Here is a 13,244-nt window from a genome sequence, read left to right as displayed (position 1 = left end):
TGACTTACAGAGAGCAGTCATGAGATCCCCATAGTCCAGATGGTTCGTTCCTCGCATCATCTGTGTTGTGGCTGGGATTTCAGAGCTCAGAAGAATGACCCCAACAAATAGCACTTACTGCATTCACAAGTCAAGTCAGTGCTTGTGTAACTTTGGTGCCTAATTTATGCATTTAGCTAGTCATTTGAAAATGGTGGAAATCTACTGTCTGTGCATTTGACCCTTGATATTTCTGTTGAAGAACACACAACCAAGAGAACCCCAAAGAGAAGCACTTATGAACGAAACAATCATCAGTGTCTCTGTTTGAGGTTATCTGAATGTGATTTCATTGACATCTATCTTAAGATGTAGTCTGTAGTATATGTCATGTTCAAGCGCCTCAACAAGTAGCACTTACTGAATTAAAAACACAAGCCAATGCTCAAGTTGAGGAAACATAAATGACTTACAGAGAGCAGTCATGAGATCCCCATAGTCCAGATGGTTCGTTCCTCGCATCATCTGTGTTATGCCCATGAAGCTGTGGAAGTGGTGATTCCTGCTCAGATTTGCCCATCTTAAATACTGAATGCAGCCAAGTCACATGAACTCCGCCTACTTTTTGATGTAGTTTCAATGGTCTTCGCTATGTAAGTAAACAAAGGCTTCATGACGATACAACTATCACCCTATTAGCATTTGATGAATGGTCAATTAGAGTGCAATGAGTCTTCTTGGTGCAAATCTTTGCCACGTGGTGGCCTGAAGTTGGAGCTCAATCAGGAGTACTTAGAACCAATACAAAGAAATACAGTTAGCACTGTAGATCTACTCCAAAAGGCACTTTAAGACCCCAAGACAGCTTCTGAAACAATAGACAACAGATCTGAAACTGATTCCAATGCAGAATCAGGGAGTAAAATGTTAGTGCATATCTCACCAGAGTTTTGAAGTGAAATACAGCTTAAAAATTTGAAGATTTAGAGATCAGCAAAACTACCCCAACAAAAAGCACTTACTGCATTGAGAAACAAAGTTAGTGTTTTTGTAAGGGTAATCCCAATGACCATTACTGGATATCAGATGGGGAAAAAACATTGCATTCAATCCCACTTGATTGTAACAATTAAAACAACCCCAAACAAAAGCGTCACCAGTGGCTCTCTTTAAAGTGAAGTGAAAGTCAATTCTTTTTTTAAATATGTCTTCTTCTGTCCTCTTCTTCCATTCTGTTGCTTTTGTCACTTAAAACTGCCCTAACATTTAGCACTTAGTGAATTCAACAGTCAATGCTCAAGTTAAGGTAGTATGAAGACTTAGAAATCATGGGCTTTACCCAGTAACAATCAATCTAGAATGGCTTTCTTCATAAAGTCTTTGAAAAGAAGGCTTGGATTTCAGAGCTCATCAAAACTACCCCAACAAATAGCACTTACTGCATTCACAAGTCAAGTCAGTGCTTGTGTTTGGGTAACTTTGGTGCCTAATTTATGCATTTAGCTAGTCATTTGAAAATGGTGGAAATCTACTGTCTGGGCATTTGACCCTTGATATTTCTGTTGAAGAACACACAACTAAGACAACCCCAAAGAGAAGCACTTATGAACGAAACAATCATCAGTGTCTCTGTTTGAGGTTATCTGAATGTGATTTCATTGACATCTATCTTAAGATGTAGTCTGTAGTATATGTCATGTTCAAGCGCCTCAACAAGTAGCACTTACTGAATTAAATACACAAGCCAATGCTCAAGTTGAGGAAACATAAATGACTTACAGAGAGCAGTCATGAGATCCCCATAGTCCAGATGGTTCGTTCCTCGCATCATCTGTGTTGTGCCCATGAAGCTGTGGAAGTGGTGATTCCTGCTCAGATTTGCCCATCTTAAATACTGAATGCAGCCAAGTCACATGAACTCCACCTACTTTTTGATGAAGTTTCAATGGTCTTGACTATGTAAGTAAACAAAGGCGTTATGAAGATACAACTATCACACCATTAGCATTTGATGAATGGTCAATTAGAGTGCAATGAGTCTTCTTGGTGCAAATCTTTGCCACATGGTGGCCTGAAGTTGGAGCTCAATCAGGAGTACTTAGAACCAATACAAAGAAATACAGTTAGCACTGTAGATCTACTCCAAAAGGCACTTTAAGACCCCAAGACAGCTTCTGAAACAATAGACAACAGATCTGAAACTAATTCCAATGCAGAATCAGGGAGTAAAATGTTAGTGCATATCTCACCAGTGTTTTGAAGTGAAATACAGCTTACACACTTGAAGATGCAGAGATCAGCAAAACTACCCCAACAAAAAGCACTTACTGCATTGAGAAACAAAGTTAGTGTTTTTGTAAGGGTAATCCCAATGACCATTACTGGATATCAGATGGGGAAAAAACATTGCATTCAATCCCACTTGATTGTAACAATTAAAACAACCCCAAACAAAAGCGTCACCAGTGGCTCTCTTTAAAGTGAAGTGAAAGTCAATTCTTTTTTTAAATATGTCTTCTTCTGTCCTCTTCTTCCATTCTGTTGCTTTTGTCACTTAAAACTGCCCTAACATTTAGCACTTAGTGAATTCAACAGTCAATGCTCAAGTTAAGGTAGTATGAAGACTTAGAAATCATGGGCTTTACCCAGTAACAATCAATCTAGAATGGCTTTCTTCATAAAGTCTTTGAAAAGAAGGCTTGGATTTCAGAGCTCATCAAAACTACCCCAACAAATAGCACTTACTGCATTCACAAGTCAAGTCAGTGCTTGTGTTTGGGTAACTTTGGTGCCTAATTTATGCATTTAGCTAGTCATTTGAAAATGGTGGAAATCTACTGTCTGGGCATTTGACCCTTGATATTTCTGTTGAAGAACACACAACTAAGACAACCCCAAAGAGAAGCACTTATGAACGAAACAATCATCAGTGTCTCTGTTTGAGGTTATCTGAATGTGATTTCATTGACATCTATCTTAAGATGTAGTCTGTAGTATATGTCATGTTCAAGCGCCTCAACAAGTAGCACTTACTGAATTAAATACACAAGCCAATGCTCAAGTTGAGGAAACATAAATGACTTACAGAGAGCAGTCATGAGATCCCCATAGTCCAGATGGTTCGTTCCTCGCATCATCTGTGTTGTGCCCATGAAGCTGTGGAAGTGGTGATTCCTGCTCAGATTTGCCCATCTTAAATACTGAATGCAGCCAAGTCACATGAACTCCGCCTACTTTTTGATGTAGTTTCAATGGTCTTCGCTATGTAAGTAAACAAAGGCTTCATGACGATACAACTATCACACCATTAGCATTTGATGAATGGTCAATTAGAGTGCAATGAGTCTTCTTGGTGCAAATCTTTGCCACGTGGTGGCCTGAAGTTGGAGCTCAATCAGGAGTACTTAGAACCAATACAAAGAAATACAGTTAGCACTGTAGATCTACTCCAAAAGGCACTTTAAGACCCCAAGACAGCTTCTGAAACAATAGACAACAGATCTGAAACTGATTCCAATGCAGAATCAGGGAGTAAAATGTTAGTGCATATCTCACCAGAGTTTTGAAGTGAAATACAGCTTAAAAATTTGAAGATTTAGAGATCAGCAAAACTACCCCAACAAAAAGCACTTACTGCATTGAGAAACAAAGTTAGTGTTTTTGTAAGGGTAATCCCAATGACCATTACTGGATATCAGATGGGGAAAAAACATTGCATTCAATCCCACTTGATTGTAACAATTAAAACAACCCCAAACAAAAGCGTCACCAGTGGCTCTCTTTAAAGTGAAGTGAAAGTCAATTCTTTTTTTAAATATGTCTTCTTCTGTCCTCTTCTTCCATTCTGTTGCTTTTGTCACTTAAAACTGCCCTAACATTTAGCACTTAGTGAATTCAACAGTCAATGCTCAAGTTAAGGTAGTATGAAGACTTAGAAATCATGGGCTTTACCCAGTAACAATCAATCTAGAATGGCTTTCTTCATAAAGTCTTTGAAAAGAAGGCTTGGATTTCAGAGCTCAGCAAAACTACCCCAACAAATAGCACTTACTGCGTTCACAAGTCAAGTCAGTGCTTGTGTTTGGGTAACTTTGGTGCCTAATTTATGCATTTAGCTAGTCATTTGAAAATGGTGGAAATCTACTGTCTGTGCATTTGACTCTTGATATTTCTGTTGAAGAACACACAACCAAGACAACCCCAAAGAGAAGCACTTATGAACGAAACAATCATCAGTGTCTCTGTTTGAGGTTATCTGAATGTGATTTCATTGACATCTATCTTAAGATGTAGTCTGTAGTATATGTCATGTTCAAGTGCCTCAACAAGTAGCACTTACTGAATTAAAAACACAAGCCAATGCTCAAGTTGAGGAAACATAAAGGACTTACAGAGAGCAGTCATGAGATCCCCATAGTCCAGATGGTTCGTTCCTCGCATCATCTGTCTTCCACATGAAGCTGTGGAAGTGGTGATTCCTGCTCAGATTTGCCCATCTTAAATACTGAATGCAGCCAAGTCACATGAACTCCGCCTACTTTTTGATGAAGTTTCAATGGTCTTCGCTATGTAAGTAAACAAAGGCTTTATGACGATAGAACTATCACACCATTAGCATTTGATGAATGGTCAATTAGAGTGCAATGAGTCTTCTTGGTGCAAATCTTTGCCACATGGTGGCCTGAAGTTGGAGCTCAATCAGGAGTACTTAGAACCAATACAAAGAAATACAGTTAGCACTGTAGATCTACTCCAAAAGGCACTTTAAGACCCCAAGACAGCTTCTGAAACAATAGACAACAGATCTGAAACTGATTCCAATGCAGAATCAGGGAGTAAAATGTTAGTGCATATCTCACCAGAGTTTTGAAGTGAAATACAGCTTAAAAATTTGAAGATTTAGAGATCAGCAAAACTACCCCAACAAAAAGCACTTACTGCATTGAGAAACAAAGTTAGTGTTTTTGTAAGGGTAATCCCAATGACCATTACTGGATATCAGATGGGGAAAAAACATTGCATTCAATCCCACTTGATTGTAACAATTAAAACAACCCCAAACAAAAGCGTCACCAGTGGCTCTCTTTAAAGTGAAGTGAAAGTCAATTCTTTTTTTAAATATGTCTTCTTCTGTCCTCTTCTTCCATTCTGTTGCTTTTGTCACTTAAAACTGCCCTAACATTTAGCACTTAGTGAATTCAACAGTCAATGCTCAAGTTAAGGTAGTATGAAGACTTAGAAATCATGGGCTTTACCCAGTAACAATCAATCTAGAATGGCTTTCTTCATAAAGTCTTTGAAAAGAAGGCTTGGATTTCAGAGCTCATCAAAACTACCCCAACAAATAGCACTTACTGCATTCACAAGTCAAGTCAGTGCTTGTGTTTGGGTAACTTTGGTGCCTAATTTATGCATTTAGCTAGTCATTTGAAAATGGTGGAAATCTACTGTCTGGGCATTTGACCCTTGATATTTCTGTTGAAGAACACACAACTAAGACAACCCCAAAGAGAAGCACTTATGAACGAAACAATCATCAGTGTCTCTGTTTGAGGTTATCTGAATGTGATTTCATTGACATCTATCTTAAGATGTAGTCTGTAGTATATGTCATGTTCAAGCGCCTCAACAAGTAGCACTTACTGAATTAAATACACAAGCCAATGCTCAAGTTGAGGAAACATAAATGACTTACAGAGAGCAGTCATGAGATCCCCATAGTCCAGATGGTTCGTTCCTCGCATCATCTGTGTTGTGCCCATGAAGCTGTGGAAGTGGTGATTCCTGCTCAGATTTGCCCATCTTAAATACTGAATGCAGCCAAGTCACATGAACTCCGCCTACTTTTTGATGTAGTTTCAATGGTCTTCGCTATGTAAGTAAACAAAGGCTTCATGACGATACAACTATCACACCATTAGCATTTGATGAATGGTCAATTAGAGTGCAATGAGTCTTCTTGGTGCAAATCTTTGCCACGTGGTGGCCTGAAGTTGGAGCTCAATCAGGAGTACTTAGAACCAATACAAAGAAATACAGTTAGCACTGTAGATCTACTCCAAAAGGCACTTTAAGACCCCAAGACAGCTTCTGAAACAATAGACAACAGATCTGAAACTGATTCCAATGCAGAATCAGGGAGTAAAATGTTAGTGCATATCTCACCAGAGTTTTGAAGTGAAATACAGCTTAAAAATTTGAAGATTTAGAGATCAGCAAAACTACCCCAACAAAAAGCACTTACTGCATTGAGAAACAAAGTTAGTGTTTTTGTAAGGGTAATCCCAATGACCATTACTGGATATCAGATGGGGAAAAAACATTGCATTCAATCCCACTTGATTGTAACAATTAAAACAACCCCAAACAAAAGCGTCACCAGTGGCTCTCTTTAAAGTGAAGTGAAAGTCAATTCTTTTTTTAAATATGTCTTCTTCTGTCCTCTTCTTCCATTCTGTTGCTTTTGTCACTTAAAACTGCCCTAACATTTAGCACTTAGTGAATTCAACAGTCAATGCTCAAGTTAAGGTAGTATGAAGACTTAGAAATCATGGGCTTTACCCAGTAACAATCAATCTAGAATGGCTTTCTTCATAAAGTCTTTGAAAAGAAGGCTTGGATTTCAGAGCTCAGCAAAACTACCCCAACAAATAGCACTTACTGCGTTCACAAGTCAAGTCAGTGCTTGTGTTTGGGTAACTTTGGTGCCTAATTTATGCATTTAGCTAGTCATTTGAAAATGGTGGAAATCTACTGTCTGTGCATTTGACTCTTGATATTTCTGTTGAAGAACACACAACCAAGACAACCCCAAAGAGAAGCACTTATGAACGAAACAATCATCAGTGTCTCTGTTTGAGGTTATCTGAATGTGATTTCATTGACATCTATCTTAAGATGTAGTCTGTAGTATATGTCATGTTCAAGTGCCTCAACAAGTAGCACTTACTGAATTAAAAACACAAGCCAATGCTCAAGTTGAGGAAACATAAAGGACTTACAGAGAGCAGTCATGAGATCCCCATAGTCCAGATGGTTCGTTCCTCGCATCATCTGTCTTCCACATGAAGCTGTGGAAGTGGTGATTCCTGCTCAGATTTGCCCATCTTAAATACTGAATGCAGCCAAGTCACATGAACTCCGCCTACTTTTTGATGAAGTTTCAATGGTCTTCGCTATGTAAGTAAACAAAGGCTTTATGACGATAGAACTATCACACCATTAGCATTTGATGAATGGTCAATTAGAGTGCAATGAGTCTTCTTGGTGCAAATCTTTGCCACATGGTGGCCTGAAGTTGGAGCTCAATCAGGAGTACTTAGAACCAATACAAAGAAATACAGTTAGCACTGTAGATCTACTCCAAAAGGCACTTTAAGACCCCAAGACAGCTTCTGAAACAATAGACAACAGATCTGAAACTGATTCCAATGCAGAATCAGGGAGTAAAATGTTAGTGCATATCTCACCAGAGTTTTGAAGTGAAATACAGCTTAAAAATTTGAAGATTTAGAGATCAGCAAAACTACCCCAACAAAAAGCACTTACTGCATTGAGAAACAAAGTTAGTGTTTTTGTAAGGGTAATCCCAATGACCATTACTGGATATCAGATTGGGAAAAAAAACATTGCATTCAATCCCACTTGATTGTAACAATTAAAACAACCCAAACAAAAGCATCACCAGTGGCTCTCTTTAAAGTGAAGTGAAAGTCAATTCTTTTTTTAAATATGTCTTCTTCTGTCCTCTTCTTCCATTCTGTTGCTTTTGTCACTTAAAACTGCCCTAACATTTAGCACTTAGTGAATTCAACAGTCAATGCTCAAGTTAAGGTAGTATGAAGACTTAGAAATCATGGGCTTTAACCAGTAACAATCAATCTAGAATGGCTTTCTTCATAAAGTCTTTGAAAAGAAGGCTTGGATTTCAGAGCTCATCAAAACTACCCCAACAAATAGCACTTACTGTGTTCACAAGTCAAGTCAGTGCTTGTGTAACTTTGGTGCCTAATTTATGCATTTAGCTAGTCATTTGAAAATGGTGGAAATCTACTGTCTGTGCATTTGACCCTTGATATTTCTGTTGAAGAACACACAACCAAGACAACCCCAAAGAGAAGCACTTATGAACGAAACAATCATCAGTGTCTCTGTTTGAGGTTATCTGAATGCGATTTCATTGACATCTATCTTAAGATGTAGTCTGTAGTATTTGTCATGTTCAAGCGCCTCAACAAGTAGCACTTACTGAATTAAAAACACAAGCCAATGCTCAAGTTGAGGAAACATAAATGACTTACAGAGAGCAGTCATGAGATCCCCATAGTCCAGATGGTTCGTTCCTCGCATCATCTGTGTTGTGTCCATGAAGCTGTGGAAGTGGTGATTCCTGCTCAGATTTGCCCATCTTAAATACTGAATGCAGCCAAGTCACATGAACTCCACCTACTTTTTGATGAAGTTTCAATGGTCTTGACTATGTAAGTAAACAAAGGCGTTATGAAGATACAACTATCACACCATTAGCATTTGATGAATGGTCAATTAGAGTGCAATGAGTCTTCTTGGTGCAAATCTTTGCCACATGGTGGCCTGAAGTTGGAGCTCAATCAGGAGTACTTAGAACCAATACAAAGAAATACAGTTAGCACTGTAGATCTACTCCAAAAGGCACTTTAAGACCCCAAGACAGCTTCTGAAACAATAGACAACAGATCTGAAACTAATTCCAATGCAGAATCAGGGAGTAAAATGTTAGTGCATATCTCACCAGTGTTTTGAAGTGAAATACAGCTTACACACTTGAAGATGCAGAGATCAGCAAAACTACCGCAACAAATAGCACTTACTGCATTCACAAGTCAAGTCATTGCTTGTAATTGGGTAACTTTGGTGCCTAATTTATGCATTTAGCTAGTCATTTGAAAATGGTGGAAATCTACTGTCTGTGTATTTGACCCTTGATATGTCTGTTGAAGAACACACAACTAAGACAACCCCAAAGAGAAGCACTTATGAACAAAACAATCATCAGTGTCTCTGTTTGAGGTTATCTGAATGTGATTTCATTGACATCTATCTTAAGATGTAGTCTGTAGTATATGTCATGTTCAAGCGCCTCAACAAGTAGCACTTACTGAATTAAAAACACAAGCCAATGCTCAAGTTGAGGAAACATAAATGACTTACAGAGAGCAGTCATGAGATCCCCGTAGTCCAGATGGTTCGTTCCTCGCATCATCTGTGTTGTGGCTGGGATTTCAGAGCTCAGAAGAATGACCCCAACAAATAGCACTTACTGCATTCACAAGTCAAGTCAGTGCTTGTGTAACTTTGGTGCCTAATTTATGCATTTAGCTAGTCATTTGAAAATGGTGGAAATCTACTGTCTGTGTATTTGACCCTTGATATGTCTGTTGAAGAACACACAACTAAGACAACCCCAAAGAGAAGCACTTATGAACGAAACAATCATCAGTGTCTCTGTTTGAGGTTATCTGAATGTGATTTCATTGACATCTATCTTAAGATGTAGTCTGTAGTATATGTCATGTTCAAGCGCCTCAACAAGTAGCACTTACTGAATTAAAAACACAAGCCAATGCTCAAGTTGAGGAAACATAAAGGACTTACAGAGAGCAGTCATGAGATCCCCATAGTCCAGATGGTTCGTTCCTCGCATCATCTGTCTTCCACATGAAGCTGTGGAAGTGGTGATTCCTGCTCAGATTTGCCCATCTTAAATACTGAATGCAGCCAAGTCACATGAACTCCGCCTACTTTTTGATGAAGTTTCAATGGTCTTCGCTATGTAAGTAAACAAAGGCTTTATGACGATACAACTATCACACCATTAGCATTTGATGAATGGTCAATTAGAGTGCAATGAGTCTTCTTGGTGCAAATCTTTGCCACATGGTGGCCTGAAGTTGGAGCTCAATCAGGAGTACTTAGAACCAATACAAAGAAATACAGTTAGCACTGTAGATCTACTCCAAAAGGCACTTTAAGACCCCAAGACAGCTTCTGAAACAATAGACAACAGATCTGAAACTGATTCCAATGCAGAATCAGGGAGTAAAATGTTAGTGCATATCTCACCAGAGTTTTGAAGTGAAATACAGCTTAAAAATTTGAAGATTTAGAGATCAGCAAAACTACCCCAACAAAAAGCACTTACTGCATTGAGAAACAAAGTTAGTGTTTTTGTAAGGGTAATCCCAATGACCATTACTGGATATCAGATGGGGAAAAAAACATTGCATTCAATCCCACTTGATTGTAACAATTAAAACAACCCTAAACAAAAGCATCACCAGTGGCTCTCTTTAAAGTGAAGTGAAAGTCAATTCTTTTTTTAAATATGTCTTCTTCTGTCCTCTTCTTCCATTCTGTTGCTTTTGTCACTTAAAACTGCCCTAACATTTAGCACTTAGTGAATTCAACAGTCAATGCTCAAGTTAAGGTAGTATGAAGACTTAGAAATCATGGGCTTTAACCAGTAACAATCAATCTAGAATGGCTTTCTTCATAAAGTCTTTGAAAAGAAGGCTTGGATTTCAGAGCTCAGCAAAACTACCCCAACAAATAGCACTTACTGCATTCACAAGTCAAGTCAGTGCTTGTGCTTGGGTAACTTTGGTGCCTAATTTATGCATTTAGCTAGTCATTTGAAAATGGTGGAAATCTACTGTCTGGGCATTTGACCCTTGATATTTCTGTTGAAGAACACACAACCAAAACAACCCCAAAGAGAAGCACTTATGAACGAAACAATCATCAGTGTCTCTGTTTGAGGTTATCTGAATGTGATTTCATTGACATCTATCTTAAGATGTAGTCTGTAGTATATGTCATGTTCAAGCGCCTCAACAAGTAGCACTTACTGAATTAAAAACACAAGCCAATGCTCAAGTTGAGGAAACATAAATGACTTATAGAGAGCAGTCATGAGATCCCCATAGTCCAGATGGTTCGTTCCTCGCATCATCTGTGTTGTGGCTGGGATTTCAGAGCTCAGAAGAATGACCCCAACAAATAGCACTTACTGCATTCACAAGTCAAGTCAGTGCTTGTGTAACTTTGGTGCCTAATTTATGCATTTAGCTAGTCATTTGAAAATGGTGGAAATCTACTGTCTGTGTATTTGACCCTTGATATGTCTGTTGAAGAACACACAACTAAGACAACCCCAAAGAGAAGCACTTATGAACGAAACAATCATCAGTGTCTCTGTTTGAGGTTATCTGAATGTGATTTCATTGACATCTATCTTAAGATGTAGTCTGTAGTATATGTCATGTTCAAGCGCCTCAACAAGTAGCACTTACTGAATTAAAAACACAAGCCAATGCTCAAGTTGAGGAAACATAAAGGACTTACAGAGAGCAGTCATGAGATCCCCATAGTCCAGATGGTTCATTCCTCGCATCATCTGTCTTCCACATGAAGCTGTGGAAGTGGTGATTCCTGCTCAGATTTGCCCATCTTAAATACTGAATGCAGCCAAGTCACATGAACTCCGCCTACTTTTTGATGAAGTTTCAATGGTCTTCGCTATGTAAGTAAACAAAGGCTTTATGACGATAGAACTATCACACCATTAGCATTTGATGAATGGTCAATTAGAGTGCAATGAGTCTTCTTGGTGCAAATCTTTGCCACATGGTGGCCTGAAGTTGGAGCTCAATCAGGAGTACTTAGAACCAATACAAAGAAATACAGTTAGCACTGTAGATCTACTCCAAAAGGCACTTTAAGACCCCAAGACAGCTTCTGAAACAATAGACAACAGATCTGAAACTAATTCCAATGCAGAATCAGGGAGTAAAATGTTAGTGCATATCTCACCAGTGTTTTGAAGTGAAATACAGCTTAAAAATTTGAAGATTTAGAGATCAGCAAAACTACCCCAACAAAAAGCACTTACTGCATTGAGAAACAAAGTTAGTGTTTTTGTAAGGGTAATCCCAATGACCATTACTGGATATCAGATTGGGAAAAAAAACATTGCATTCAATCCCACTTGATTGTAACAATTAAAACAACCCAAACAAAAGCATCACCAGTGGCTCTCTTTAAAGTGAAGTGAAAGTCAATTCTTTTTTTAAATATGTCTTCTTCTGTCCTCTTCTTCCATTCTGTTGCTTTTGTCACTTAAAACTGCCCTAACATTTAGCACTTAGTGAATTCAACAGTCAATGCTCAAGTTAAGGTAGTATGAAGACTTAGAAATCATGGGCTTTAACCAGTAACAATCAATCTAGAATGGCTTTCTTCATAAAGTCTTTGAAAAGAAGGCTTGGATTTCAGAGCTCATCAAAACTACCCCAACAAATAGCACTTACTGTGTTCACAAGTCAAGTCAGTGCTTGTGTAACTTTGGTGCCTAATTTATGCATTTAGCTAGTCATTTGAAAATGGTGGAAATCTACTGTCTGTGCATTTGACCCTTGATATTTCTGTTGAAGAACACACAACCAAGACAACCCCAAAGAGAAGCACTTATGAACGAAACAATCATCAGTGTCTCTGTTTGAGGTTATCTGAATGCGATTTCATTGACATCTATCTTAAGATGTAGTCTGTAGTATTTGTCATGTTCAAGCGCCTCAACAAGTAGCACTTACTGAATTAAAAACACAAGCCAATGCTCAAGTTGAGGAAACATAAATGACTTACAGAGAGCAGTCATGAGATCCCCATAGTCCAGATGGTTCGTTCCTCGCATCATCTGTGTTGTGTCCATGAAGCTGTGGAAGTGGTGATTCCTGCTCAGATTTGCCCATCTTAAATACTGAATGCAGCCAAGTCACATGAACTCCACCTACTTTTTGATGAAGTTTCAATGGTCTTGACTATGTAAGTAAACAAAGGCGTTATGAAGATACAACTATCACACCATTAGCATTTGATGAATGGTCAATTAGAGTGCAATGAGTCTTCTTGGTGCAAATCTTTGCCACATGGTGGCCTGAAGTTGGAGCTCAATCAGGAGTACTTAGAACCAATACAAAGAAATACAGTTAGCACTGTAGATCTACTCCAAAAGGCACTTTAAGACCCCAAGACAGCTTCTGAAACAATAGACAACAGATCTGAAACTAATTCCAATGCAGAATCAGGGAGTAAAATGTTAGTGCATATCTCACCAGTGTTTTGAAGTGAAATACAGCTTAAAAATTTGAAGATTTAGAGATCAGCAAAACTACCCCAACAAAAAGCACTTACTGCATTGAGAAACAAAGTTAGTGTTTTTGTAAGGG

This window comes from Pholis gunnellus (genome assembly GCF_910591455.1).
Source record: "Pholis gunnellus genome assembly, chromosome: 10".
Classification (NCBI taxonomy): domain Eukaryota; kingdom Metazoa; phylum Chordata; class Actinopteri; order Perciformes; family Pholidae; genus Pholis; species Pholis gunnellus.
The sequence above is the reverse complement of the archived record's forward strand: the minus strand, read 5'-3'. Positions refer to the sequence as shown.